The following is a 13,269-nucleotide window of genomic DNA, read 5'->3' as shown; positions in this document are numbered from 1 at the left end:
AATGCTTGCGGCAGAAAAATAAGCCCTGGCCCTCAAAAATAAGTGCCGGTGCTCAGCACCGGAAACAGCAAGCACAAATTAAGCACTGTGCAGGCAGCTCTTTGCTGAAATTATAGACAAACGACATCCACTTAAATATCAACACCGGAAGTAGACCGAATTCATGCACGGTTTGTGTAAGCAGCAGGCAGAAAGATGGTCATCTTCATCACAGGATGCCAGTACCACATAGCAGTGGTGTAACACAAAATGATGGGGCCCACCTGCAAAATGTGGTGAGGGGCCCCTGGGTCCCCAATCGCTCACAGATATGAAGCTGTTCCTCCAAGAAATCAAACAGTCATGCAAAATCACATAGGCAAAATAGGAGGCAGGCTACCTGTTATATTCAGGGGAGCAATAAATCTCACCAAAGCTGACGACATGAAGTCCTCATCACCAGATGCAACCCTACACCAACTTCTTCATGTAACTTCCTCCCCCTTTCAGGCCACCACCTAGCAATGCAACATTCCTGGACACATTGCTAGGCACAGTTTCAAACCTTATGACACTACACTCCAACATATGCATCCTTGGTGACCTAATCATATGGTTTGACATACCTAGTATGCACCATCCAATAACTAACCCTTCCACAGATACACTGAATCTAAATCAGATCATTCACAAACCCACACACATCGCTGGAAACACCCTAGATGTAATTTTGTTAATCCAGAGCTAGTTACCCCTAAAACGATTACTCCAGTTACATGGTCAGACCAACATCTGGAAGCTTTTCAACACGAAGCACCACAAGTAATGCCACCATACATGCAACCACATAACAGTGGAAGAAACTCAATTTTGAATACTTAGAAACACAGCTAACATCCAAAGCAGATCTAAACCCAATAAATTCAGTTAAATAACTCGATGAGTGGCTCCAAGAAGCACTGAACGCATCTGAAACTGAAATACTCACATGTGGCGATTGGATGAATTATCACCCACTCTGCACCTGGCCTTACGGTCTGGGCCACCTCCTAAAGTATCCAAGGAAGTAGGAAACCCTGGAATTACCATGAACTCCAAGCTATCAATGGATGTCCAAGTGGATAGGTTAGCAAGATCAAGCTTCATCACTTTGAAAACTCTACAACACATCTTCCCCCACCTAGAATTTCCATATAAAGTCCAAGCGTCTACCTCTCTTGTACTGTCTAAACGTGATTACGCCAATGGCCTCTATCATGGACCACTTTTATCCAGTGCTTAATTTGTAAATAAAAACATGCTGGTATACAAAACGGTCCTCTTAAACACACAGCTGCTGCAATTAAATGTGCAAACACGGAATACTAAGGCAGCGTAATCCTAAAGCCATCTCGAGCCTCTGTAATCCATTTACAGCCACTCACTGCCCCTTTAGCTCACTCTTGCAGCTTTCTGCCTTTTTGATGCTTTTCTGCCTTTCTCTTCCTCTGTCTTTCCCATATGTGTTTTTTCTCACAGTAAATGCTTGAGGTAGAAAAATAAGTGCCAACCCTCAAAAAGAAGTGCCAGTGCTGCACACCGGAAACAAGCACAAATTAAGCACTGCTTTTATCAGCTTTCAAAAGACTACAACAAATTCAGAACTCTAATGCCATTCTACTCCTACATGTAAAGCCACAATCCCACATTTGCACTCCTTGAGGGCCCTACATTGGTTACTGGTGGCCAGAAGATCCACCTTCGAGCTGCTTTGCATCACTCACAAGGAAATACATGGAGCAGGACAATTTTTCATCAGGAATAAAATCACTAAATATATACAGCATAGGAGCTTGATCTTCAGATTGACACCCACCTCAAAACCCCAGCATACAAGAAAAAAACCATGAGTGGTACAACTTTCTCTGGTCAAGCAGCCAAACTACGGAATTAATTACCCCCAAACATAAGATCCACTGTTAACTGTTGTATCTTCAGAAGACTACTTTAGAGTTGACTCGTTCCAACATGACTTCCATACTCAGTACACAAATGTACAGCATATGATTGTGTTTGAAAACATGTATAATTTGATTATATGTATGAATTTAGATCTGCATTTCTTTGAACAAATGAATACACTACTTATGGTTTAAAAACAGATATTCTTATAGTTCTGTTTAGCAAATTACTATTATTTATGTTTAAAATGATATATATACATATATATATATATAATGCTAAATATGTATGTAGGCCACTGCATAGTTTACATATGAGATATATGTTTATATGCCTATGGGTCTCTGTTTTATTTTATCTACCACAATGTATAAATTTGATCATAAAATTGTTATCTGTAAGTGCCTCACTATTGAAATATTGGGGAACGACATAAAATAATAACAAATAAATAGAAACAAATAAATAGAAAAGAACATAAAATTACCAAAATTAATAATAAAAATAAATAACTGCTTTGTGTACAGCAACACTTGAAAGTCTGTGTTTCTAAATATTTATCCATGCATGTACATATGGGACTTTATATAATACAATTTTATATCTCTATTTTCCATTTACACGTATACTTTCTTATGTAGTTATTTATCTATATATTACATTACTCCCACTGTTGAGAAAAAAATCAACGCTCTCCACTTGAATATTCTATGTTGCATTCAATGTCCCAATATATCCTCAACCTCCCCTATTTGACTCATCCCAAACCTCATGTTACTACTACGATCTCACAAATAACTCTTTCTATACTCTTCCCTCCTTTATCCTATTTAATCCAACTAAAATACTCACATGTCCACTGCTCCAATTAACAATTTATATTTGTAGGAGGCTGGCCTGGCTTATAGTGGGTACCTGATGGTACTTACACCTAGTGCCAGGTCTAGTTATCCCTTATTAGTAGATTAGTAGTGTTCTAGCAGCTTAGGCTGATAGAGGTAGCTATAGCAGAGCAGCTTAGGCTGAACTAGGAGACATGCAAAGCTCCTACTATACCACTTATATCATATAGCATTATATCATAAGAAACACAATACTCAGAGTTACTAAAAATAAAGGTACTTTATTTTAGTGACAATGTATCAAAAATATCTCAGAGGATATACTCCCTTAGGAGGTAAGTAAAATACACAAAATATACACCCAAACCAAAATCAGGTAAGTAAACAGTTAGAAAAGTAGTGCAAACACTGTAGAATACAATAGGATGCAGTAGGCCTAAGGGCAACAGAAACCATATACTCCAAAAGTGGAATGGAAACCACGAATGGACCCCAGGCCTAGTGTAGTGTGCAGAGGGTCGCTGGGAGTGTAAGAAAACACTAAGGGTGTCCAAGATAACTCACCCCAAGACCCTGAAAAGTAGGAGTAAAGTTACCCTACTACCCCAGAAACACACTAACGTTGTGATAGGGGATTCTGCAAGGACAACAACTGACTGCAAAGCACTGAAGACGGATTCCTGGACCTGAGGACCTGTAAAGGAAGGGGACCTAGTCAAAGAGTCACGCAAATGTCCAGGGGGGGCAGGAGCCCACTAAACCCCCGATGAAGGTGCAAAAGGGCTGTCTCCGGGTGTAAGAAGCTGAAGATTCTGCAACAACGGAAGATGCCAGGAATTTCTCCTTTGCACAGAAGATGTCCCACAGCGTGCTGGAGGATGCAAAGTTGTTTCCACGCAGAAAGACCACAAACAAGCCTTGCTAGCTGCAAGAGTCACGGCTGAGGAAAAATCGGTGCTGCCCTGGCCAAAGAAGGACCAGGAGGTCGCCCCTTGGGGGAGGAGACAGAGGGGTGCTCGGCAGCACAGAGAGCCCACGCAGAAGCAGGCAGCTCCCGCAGAAGCACTTGAACAGGCGTTCAAGAAATCTGAGCACGGCGGTTGTCCCAACACTACAAAGGAGGGTCCCACGAAGTCGGTGGTCAACTCAGCGAGTTGAGCAATGCAGGACGGAGTGCTGGGGACCTAGGCTATGCTGTGCACGAAGGATTCCTTGCCAAAGTGCACAGAAGCCCTAGCAGCTGCAGTTCATGCAGTACACAATAGTACTGTCTGGCGTGGGGAGGCAAGGATTTGCCTCCACCAAATTTGGACAGAAGGACCACTGGACTGTAGGGGTCACTTGGATCCAGCTCCTGTGTTCCAGGGACCACGCTCGGCGAGATGAGAGGGGACCCAAAGGACCGGTGAAGCAGAAGTTTGGTGCCTGCGTTAGCAGGGGGAAGATTCGATCAACCCACAGGAGATTTCTTCTTGGCTTCCAGTGCAGGGTGAAGGCAGACAGCCCTCAGAACATTCACCACCAGGAAACAGTTGCGAAAGCCGGCAGGATTAGGCGCTACAATGTTGCTGGTAGTCGTCTTGCTACTTTGTTGTGGTTTTTCAGGCGTCCTGGAGCAGTCAACGGTCGATCCTTGGCAGAAGTCAAAGAGGGAGATGTAGAGGAACTCTAGTGAGCTCTTGCATTCGATATCTGAAGAGAAACCCACAGGAGAGACCATAAATAGCCTTCAGAAGAGGATTGGGCACCTAACCAGGTAAGCACCTATCAGGAGGAGTCTCTGATGTCACCTGCTGGCAATGGCCACTCAGATGCCTCCATTGTGCCCTCACGCCTCTGCATTCAAGATGGCAGAGGTCTGGGACACACTGGAGGAGCTCTGGGCACCACCCTTGGGGTGGTGATGAACAGGGGAGTGGTCACTCCCCTTTCCTTTGTCCAGTTTCGCGCAAGAGCAGGGGCTGGGGGTCCCTGAACCGGTGTAGACTGGTTTATGCAAGGAGGGCACCATCTGTGCCCTTCAAAGCATTCCCAGAGGCCAGGAGAGGCTACTTCTCTCAGGCCCTTAACACCTATTTCCAAAGGGAGAGTGGGTAACACCCTCTCTCAGAGGAAATCCTTTGTTCTGCCTTCCTGGGACTGGGCTCTCCAGACCCCAGGAGGGCAGAAACCTGTCTGAGGGTTGGCAGCAGCGGTAGCTGCAGAGAAAACCCCAGAGGGCTAGTTTGGCAGTACCCGGGGTCCATGCTGGAGCCCTGGAGATGCATGGGATTGGCACCCCAATACCAGATTTGGCATGGGGGACAATTCCTTGATCTTAGACATGTTACATGGCCATGTTCGGAGTTACCATTGTGAAGCTACATATAGGTATTGACCTATATGTAGTGCACGCGTGTAATGGTGTCCGCGCACTCACAAAGTCCAGGGAAATTGCCCTGAACAATGTGGGGGCACCTTGGCTAGTGCCAGGGTGCCCTCACACTTAGTAACTTTGCACCTAACCTTCACTAAGTGAGGGTTAGACATATAGGTGACTTATAAGTTACTTAAGTGCAGTGTAAAATAGCTGTGAAATAACGTGGATGTTATTTCACCCAGGCTGCAGTGGCAGTCCAGGGTAAGAATTGTCAGAGCTCTCTATGGGTGGCAAAAGAAATGCTGCAGCCCATAGGGATCTCTTGGAACCTCAATACCCTAGGTACCTAGGTACCTGTAGTGCTTTTGCTCTTATCTAGTTTTTAGCACTTACATAACATATCAGGAATGCACTTCTGAGTTCAAAGAAGACTTTTATTGTTGTTAATTCTTCCCCAACCGCAATATCGTGAATGACGAATCAGTAGATTTCAAGCACACGTTAATGCACAGTTTGCAATATACACAGCAAGTTATATTTATAAGATATTGAATGCAAAGCAAAACAAATACTTCACCGTGTGGGAAACTATTTACAGCTTCATCTTTCTAGGGTCTGCAAGCTGATGACTCCCTGTCAGCTGCGAGAAAGAGATTTATCTACTGTTGGACTTTTGGCCATACGCATGGTCATCCCTAGTCTTTTTGCCTCCTTCCTCCTGGTTTTTCTGACCTCTCGCTGTTGGCTCTAGGACTCTGAGCACTTTATCACTGCTGACCAGTGCTAAAGTGCAGGTGCTCTCCCATCTAAAGTTGGTATGATTGGCTTATACCTAATTGGCATATTTAATTTACCTATAAGTCCCTTGTACAGTGGTATCTCTATACCCAGGGCCTGTAAATTAAATACTACTAGTGGGCCTGCAGCGCTGCTTGCGCCACCCACTGAAGTAGACTTTCACACCTGTCTCAGGCCTGCTAGCGCAGGGCCTGTGTGCGCAGTTTTCTGCCACAGGGACCTGGCATCTAAATTTACTTGCCAGGCCCAGAACTCCCCTTTTACTACATGTAAGTCACCCCTAAAGTACGCCCTAGCTAGCCCTATGGGCAGGGTGCCATGTATGTAGAAAGGCAGGACATGTGCCATATTGCATGGCCTGTCCTGGTAGTGACAAACAGCCTAACTTGGTGTCTCACTGCTGTGAGTGCTGCCTTCTCATAGGATTGCATTAGACATGCCCTGCCTTATGTGAAAGGGGTATTGTCTGATTTATGAGGGGTAGCGTAGGCCTGTTTGGTGTGGTTGTGATTGGGATAATAAATACTGCTTACTGGTGTGGGTGTATTTTTTATTACTATCACAGAAATGCCACTTCTAGAAAGTGCGCATTTATCTGTGCTTATGATTCTGGTGTTTTGCAGCTTGACTCCAATCCACGTCTGGGCAGAGTGACAGTTGGGGCTTTGTGCATACTTTTCAGACAGCCTGTACACAGGGAGGGTGGAGGTGTCAATGAGGTGCATCTACATACTGAATAGTCTTCCTGGGCTGAGAGAAGGGAGAGGCGGGGCACACCTACATTTGTAAAGGCTGTGCCCTGGCCTCACACAATAGGGTCGTTAACCCCCCACTGATGTTTGGAGCCTATGCTGAAAGGAGAGAGGGGGCACTCCCAGAACCTCCTTTTTATTGTAAGGAGCAAGCGTGCTCCTGTTGGTGCCCCCGGGGCGAGGACTGCTCTTTGGTGTCCCCCCGGGGCACCGGAAGGCCCTGCCTTGGGCCGGAATGCCATAGAAAAGGCGAGAGGAGAGGAGGACGCCTCTCCCTCGCCTGGAGAAGCCTCGGGAGGCTTCAGTAGCCGTCCGTGGGGCGGGAGGAGAGGAGGACGCCTCTCTACCGCCGGGAGAAGCCTCGGGAGGCTTCGGTTGCCAGGGGGAACGGGCAGCAGCCTCATCGGAGGCTCGCTGCACCCCCAGGTCCCTTGGGGCCCCTGCGAGGGCCAGCCCTGCCGTGAAGGGGTCTCCCTTCCTGAAAGGGCCGACGGAGGCCCCGGGAGACCCCAGGAGTTCGCGGGCCGCCAGAGGGGCCCGTTCGCAGAGTGGAGGGGGTGCGTGGCGCCCCCCTCCTGATCCACAGGATTTCCCTGACTTGGGTCCCCCCCTGGAGAGGGCCGGTGGAGGCCCGGGGGGCCCCAGTGATCACGGGTCCCAGAAGGGGACCGTCAAGGAGTCAGAGAGGGTGCGTGCCGCCCCTCTCTATCTGCCAGGTTTAGGGAGGCCCCCGTTTTGCGCAGAAGAGCGCTGGGGGCCCCATTGGTTGTTTTAGGCACTGGAAGTGCCTGCTCATCAAAACAGGTACTTGTTAAATGGACCAATAGAATCATAATTTAAGTTCTTGCTACAGACTTTACTAATTGTGATATATTGCCTACCTGTTCTATGATGCTTTTACATATGTGTGCACATGTTCCTTTTATGGGCATGACTTGCTAATATGTTTCCCTAACTTGCCATAGGTTTTCTAATGTTCCTACTATGGGCGTTTTATGATATGCTTATGACAAGTGTTCTAATGTGATAACGTGTTTCCTGACTACTGCTTATGTTGCAGAATACTGAGTAACCTGTGTGTTATGTGTGACTACTGCTAGTTTGCAGAGTAACTAATGTGTAACGTTCTGACAACTGCTAAGGTAGCAGGATAGTACTGTTATGTGATGTTGGTCTAATAATTACGTTGTGTACAATACAGTATATTTTCATATAATCTGGTGTTGTGTTTCCTTTGTGGTGGGGATATTGCGTCACATGTGTGTGTGTGTTGTGCAAACGCTTTACACATTGCCTCCGGGTTAAGCCTGACTGCTCGTGCCAAGCTACCAAGGGGGTGAGCAGGGGTTATCTTGGACGTGTAACTCCCTTGCCCTGACTAGAGTGGGTAAGTTCTGCCTGGCTGAGGTGCATACCCTAGCCAACCAGAAACCCCATTTCTAACATCTACCCACACGGGATGCTGGCAACTGGCGCCAAGCTCCAGCACGAAGTCAGGCAGATCCAAATCTGAATCTCTGCAGCCTGTGACATTCGTTACAAAGGTGTGCCCCCTCCTCTCAGACTCGGGAAAACTACGCAAGCCTTTGGAGACTGGCCAGGTCTCCGAGACTGCTCCTCTTCCCAAGCTCAAGCGGAGAGAAAAACACCCAGTGTACCCTCTCTTATCAGGTCTAGTCTACTGTGAGAAAAACATCTTGGTTCATCTTGTGCAAAAACACAGCTTGGAAAAATACAGCTTGGATTCTCAACTGCAATGTCTAACTCCACGTTAAAGGCAATAGGCAGCTAACCTAAATATCAAATGCAATGTCTAATGTCATATCAAAGCCAATAGGCAGCTGAGCTGAATATAAAATGCAATGTCTAATATCATGTCAAAGCCAATAGGCAGCTGAGCTGAGTATAAAATGCAATGTATAATATCATGTCAAAGCCAATAGGCAGCTAAACTGAATACATCATGTCAAATCCAATAGGCAGAATACAGAATGTAATGGCTAATGCAATGTCAAAGCCAATAGGTGGCTAGACTGGATACAGCATGTCAAAGCCAATAGGCAGAATACAGAATGTAATGGCTAATGCAATGTCAAAGCCCATAGGTGGCTAAACTGAACAAAACATACCATGTGCTACTGGTGAACATTGAGCAACTAATATGCGCAGTGGTGAAACACAAAGTCATTGGTCAAACAAACTCCATTAATGGCATAACAGTACCATATACCAGGGAATTATAAGAGTGTTCCAGTGTGCCAATCATAATTGGTAAAAATGGTCACTAGCTGCTCAGTGATACAGTTAGGCACTACACAGGCATACACATTAGGCCACAAACTATGAGCACTGGGGTCCTGGCTAGCAGGATCCCAGTGACCCAGGCAAAAACAAACTGACACACATGTAAAAATGGGGGTAACATGCCAGGAAGATGGTACTTTCCTACAATATTTCCCTATCCTAATCCACCATTAATCCACTTTGGGTTCTAGAGTAGCATGCTACTCGCCGAAAAACACATTAATGCCTTGTTAGGTGTAGTTAGCGCTATATAAATACAAATACAATATTCATTGACTTTGGGCCTAAAGGTGTACCTCAGAAGGTTTGGGTGCTCCCCTGCGCCCCAGGGGCTGCATGGCCCTACATTACACCCCTCCATCTCAGAAGACAGTTATGAAGCGCTGAACAAATTGTACTACAAAACAGTCCTATGGGATCTCCAACCGTGCACATATAGTACACAGCGCGCTGCAGCACATCACCCTTCACAGAGAAGCGCATGCTGCTTTTAGTTTTCTGAGCGCTGCAGTCTATCGACCATTTGTGGTAGACATAGTGTAGGGCATCAGCATTTTTATTACTTAATTTTAGGTTATACAAACCATATTAACTCAAACTCAGCAATACGATCTACCTTATATCTTTCACTTCACATTGATATGACATGCATTAACCAGTGCGTCCATAAGTTTGAGAACAAATACATTTTAACACTCCATTAACATCCAAATTATGTACCTTGCTCTTGCTTGTCCTGTCTCATCCGATCAGAAACGGAGCTCTAGATGTATGTTTCTTATAAACGGCAAAACAGTTAAAAAAAAAAACTCACGATCCAGCGTCCCCAGGGCTAATTACTCAAACCGAAATTTACATTCGTAATACCAAAATGGCCCCAACGTCACACAGCAGAAAGAGTTTTAATATTATCAAATCGGAACGAGGTCTTTGGCTTTAAAACCACAGTCCCGAATTTCAATACTCAATGTTGAGCCTACAAAGAATTAAAAATGCCGTTATCTATTTTAAGATTTTTTTCCACCAAAGATAAAAGAAAGCAGCCTAATAAAGACTGTGATGGCTGAATTATCAGACACATTGTTAACTTTCAGCATTTGTTTGTTTCAGAATTTGTAACGAGAGGTTGCATTAGCTAGCTCTTCGAAGGAGCCGTTTCTTTTAACAACAAAGCCAGGACACTAAACGTTAAGCTGTCATGATAAGGCAAAGTACCATACCAGAAGCAGAGCCCTGACCAACACGCCCTCGGGCCCGATTTCAGTGAACAATTTCTACCACAGTGTACCTCCAACCACCAAGCCTTTCCCTCACATTAATATGTTCAAAGGGTGCCAGTACTGCACAACTTACCGCATGGCATCACTACCAAAGATTATTCTTGTTACTTCGGGATGTATGTGATGCATACTGCACTGCAGAATACCGAAAGATATTTGTACATCATTGTATCAACACTCCACGTCTATTGCAGGCTATCTTTACAGAGGGAGTCCCAAAAGATAGCAATGCTGCATGGAGTACTGCGTGAACACGTTCAGCAGGGAGTTCATAGATATTGGAAGGGGTAATGCAATCCATCATTAAAGTCCTTTTGCAACAAGAATTGAACCCCCTTGTGGACAAATGTGTGTTGCCAGGTCTCATAATACCCCAAACGGCTACATGGAAATACCAGACGGGCATATTCAGGACCAATTCGTCAAGCTACAACTATAAAGTTTACATTACAAAGGTTGCCTGATGTGTGCTCCAAAGGGGAGAAGGACATTTACAGAGTCATTCAGATCACACTGCAAAGATGCCAAACACGAGGCCCAGAAGTATGGGACTAACCGCACTATATCACATATACCATTATCTAACTAAGACGCAGAACGCCGTTGATTGTCAAACCTTCTATCCATGACACTTACACCACACAAACCCTTCCGACATTAACAACCGGTGACCTTCTCATGTCCCTACATTAAAATTAACCCTCTCCTGCACCTATCAAATGCCTTGCCAGTCACTTTCTATTCTCCCGCATGCTCTACCACTTACCACCTATTATTAAATGTAATGCATTCCTTGTGCCATTCACACACTCCTATAACATTGCCTATTACTATAGCCTATTCCTCTACTTACTTCAAACAACTGTTTTCTTAATCAAATAAAACTAATTAATCACCCACTCTTTTTCTCCTTCTTAAACAACATAAACTGAGTAAATTCCATCAGCAAACACCTCGGATAATGCACCTAGTGGATCATTGGAAAAAAAGAAAACAAAGGAATATTAACTTTAAATGTGTGAAGCACTAACAAACTTCAACAATTAGCTAACCACTAATCCCTGTGATCCCAGAATATAGGGCTAGTAGCTGAAAAAAATCTCTTAAATGCCTTTTCAGGGGTAATAAACATTGCATATGGGACAAAGTACCCCCTGCTTTACATTATAAGGATATTACAAGTCACCACAGAGTTCAATGACCATATAGAGGAATTAAATTACAGCAGCAGCACTCTTTATCATAAAATTAAGTTATACTTTGTATTATAAAAACCATGGAAATACACCAAAGACTTGCAGGAAAGCATGTTTAAATTAGATAGGCTCACAACTTCCTGAATCTCACCACTCACACACAACTCTACTATTGGAGCAGACGTTTGAATTGCTGAAGTACTTAAATTGGTGAATTTTAGGATGCTGGAGATTTCCTCTAATTGCCTGTTTTTCTAATGTAATTACGCAAAAAGCAGTTGTTTTAAACACCATAATTGACAGGAAGCTATCATCCCCCTGAATTTCATGTCTGAGAAATTATGAAATACATATGAATTACAAAATCTACAGCTGGTGTATATAAGTCTTTTTCCCTTGAGGTAAGTAGTAAAGGATATTTATCAAGTGTTACTAACATGCAGCATTGTTTCGTCCTGACAAGATTTAGACTGGGAATGGTGCATCACGTAGCAGCGTTTCCTAAAATCAGGATGTGCCCCAATGAAACGGTCTGCTGCCCGTGTGATGGGGCTAGCAAACAGAGCACCTTGCACTTTATGCTATTTTGTAAATTTTATGCACATCTCAGGATCTTTTATTTTAAACCTTTTTTAATTGCCCAGAATATAAGACCTCATCTGGCTACATTGGAATTTTTATTAGACCTGAATAATTCCCACTTGTGTTACAAGGTGGCGCTATACATTTTAAATGGGATTTATGGATAGAAAAGCCTCTGTTTTTAGATTCTGTATTGTCTGGATATGAGTAACTGCATGTGCTGTGTTTTCTTTTAATTGTTTTAATTATTTATAATAACCGATAATTATGATTTTGATTGGGATCGTGCACAACGATTTATTTATTTATTTATGTACTTTTATGCCTATTCTGTATTTGCGGAATAAAGTTTATAAACCGAACCACATGTTAAAATTAGAGAACCTCACAACTTCCTGAAACTCACCACTCACCCATATCTCTACTATTGGAGCAGGCGTTTATATTGCTGAACTACTTAAGCTGGTGAATTTTAGGATGATGGAGATTAATTAACCTTAACATTCCTCTGATTGTCTATTTTTCTATGGTAATTACACAAAAAGCAGTTGTTTCAAACACCATAATTGTCAGAAAGCTATCATTCCCCTGAATTTCATTTCCGAGAAATTATGAAATACATATGAATTACGCAATGTTCATTTTAACCAGCTGGAAGCCTGTGAATGTTTTATGCCTCACCTACCACACACCGTCTGCTTATGAAATACACATTGTGAACTTTTTTAACAGAAGGGGGATGGGAGCACAATGCCTCACATCACAGCACAGTTTGTCTCTTTGCATTGTGGTAAATGCAGAACAAAGTTTGTGCTTACTTGAGTATTAGCTGATTTTTTTTACCAGAGTTGGTGCAGGTAGTGCTGTACATCTCTAGACATGTGTTTCTGGATTTGATCCTTTATCAGTAGAGATAAAAAAAACAAATAAATTATATCAGGGGTTCCAGAGAATGCTGCCATAGTCCTCTCCGGTCTCAGTACCTCTCACTGGCCTACCTGTGCATTTCCAAAAGCTCATCAGCTTGCTGGCTCTAGGCCCCCTTTTAAACAGAAGGGGTTGGGGGAACACTGCCTCATATCAGTGTTGTGGGCTTGCCAAGAACCTACAGTGGTCTTACCGCCCACCTACTACTTACCAATGGTTGGCTTTACTGTTTTTATTGGTTCCTTGTTTCTTATTCACTAGATTTCCTTGTCCCATCTTGTGTTTGTCCCTCCTATGGAGCGTAGCTTT

The 13,269-nt window shown here is 43.8% G+C and overlaps 1 protein-coding gene across 1 annotated transcript in view; it reads right to left on the bottom strand.

Annotated features, from left to right (window-relative positions):
* DNAH5 (dynein axonemal heavy chain 5) overlaps nt 1-13,269 on the bottom strand; it is a 4,110,061-nt gene that overhangs the window by 3,476,092 nt on the left and 620,700 nt on the right. The window lies entirely within an intron of this gene.

This window comes from Pleurodeles waltl, chromosome 2_2, assembly GCF_031143425.1.
Source record: "Pleurodeles waltl isolate 20211129_DDA chromosome 2_2, aPleWal1.hap1.20221129, whole genome shotgun sequence".
Taxonomy (NCBI): domain Eukaryota; kingdom Metazoa; phylum Chordata; class Amphibia; order Caudata; family Salamandridae; genus Pleurodeles; species Pleurodeles waltl.
The sequence above is the reverse complement of the archived record's forward strand: the minus strand, read 5'-3'. Positions and strand labels throughout refer to the sequence as shown.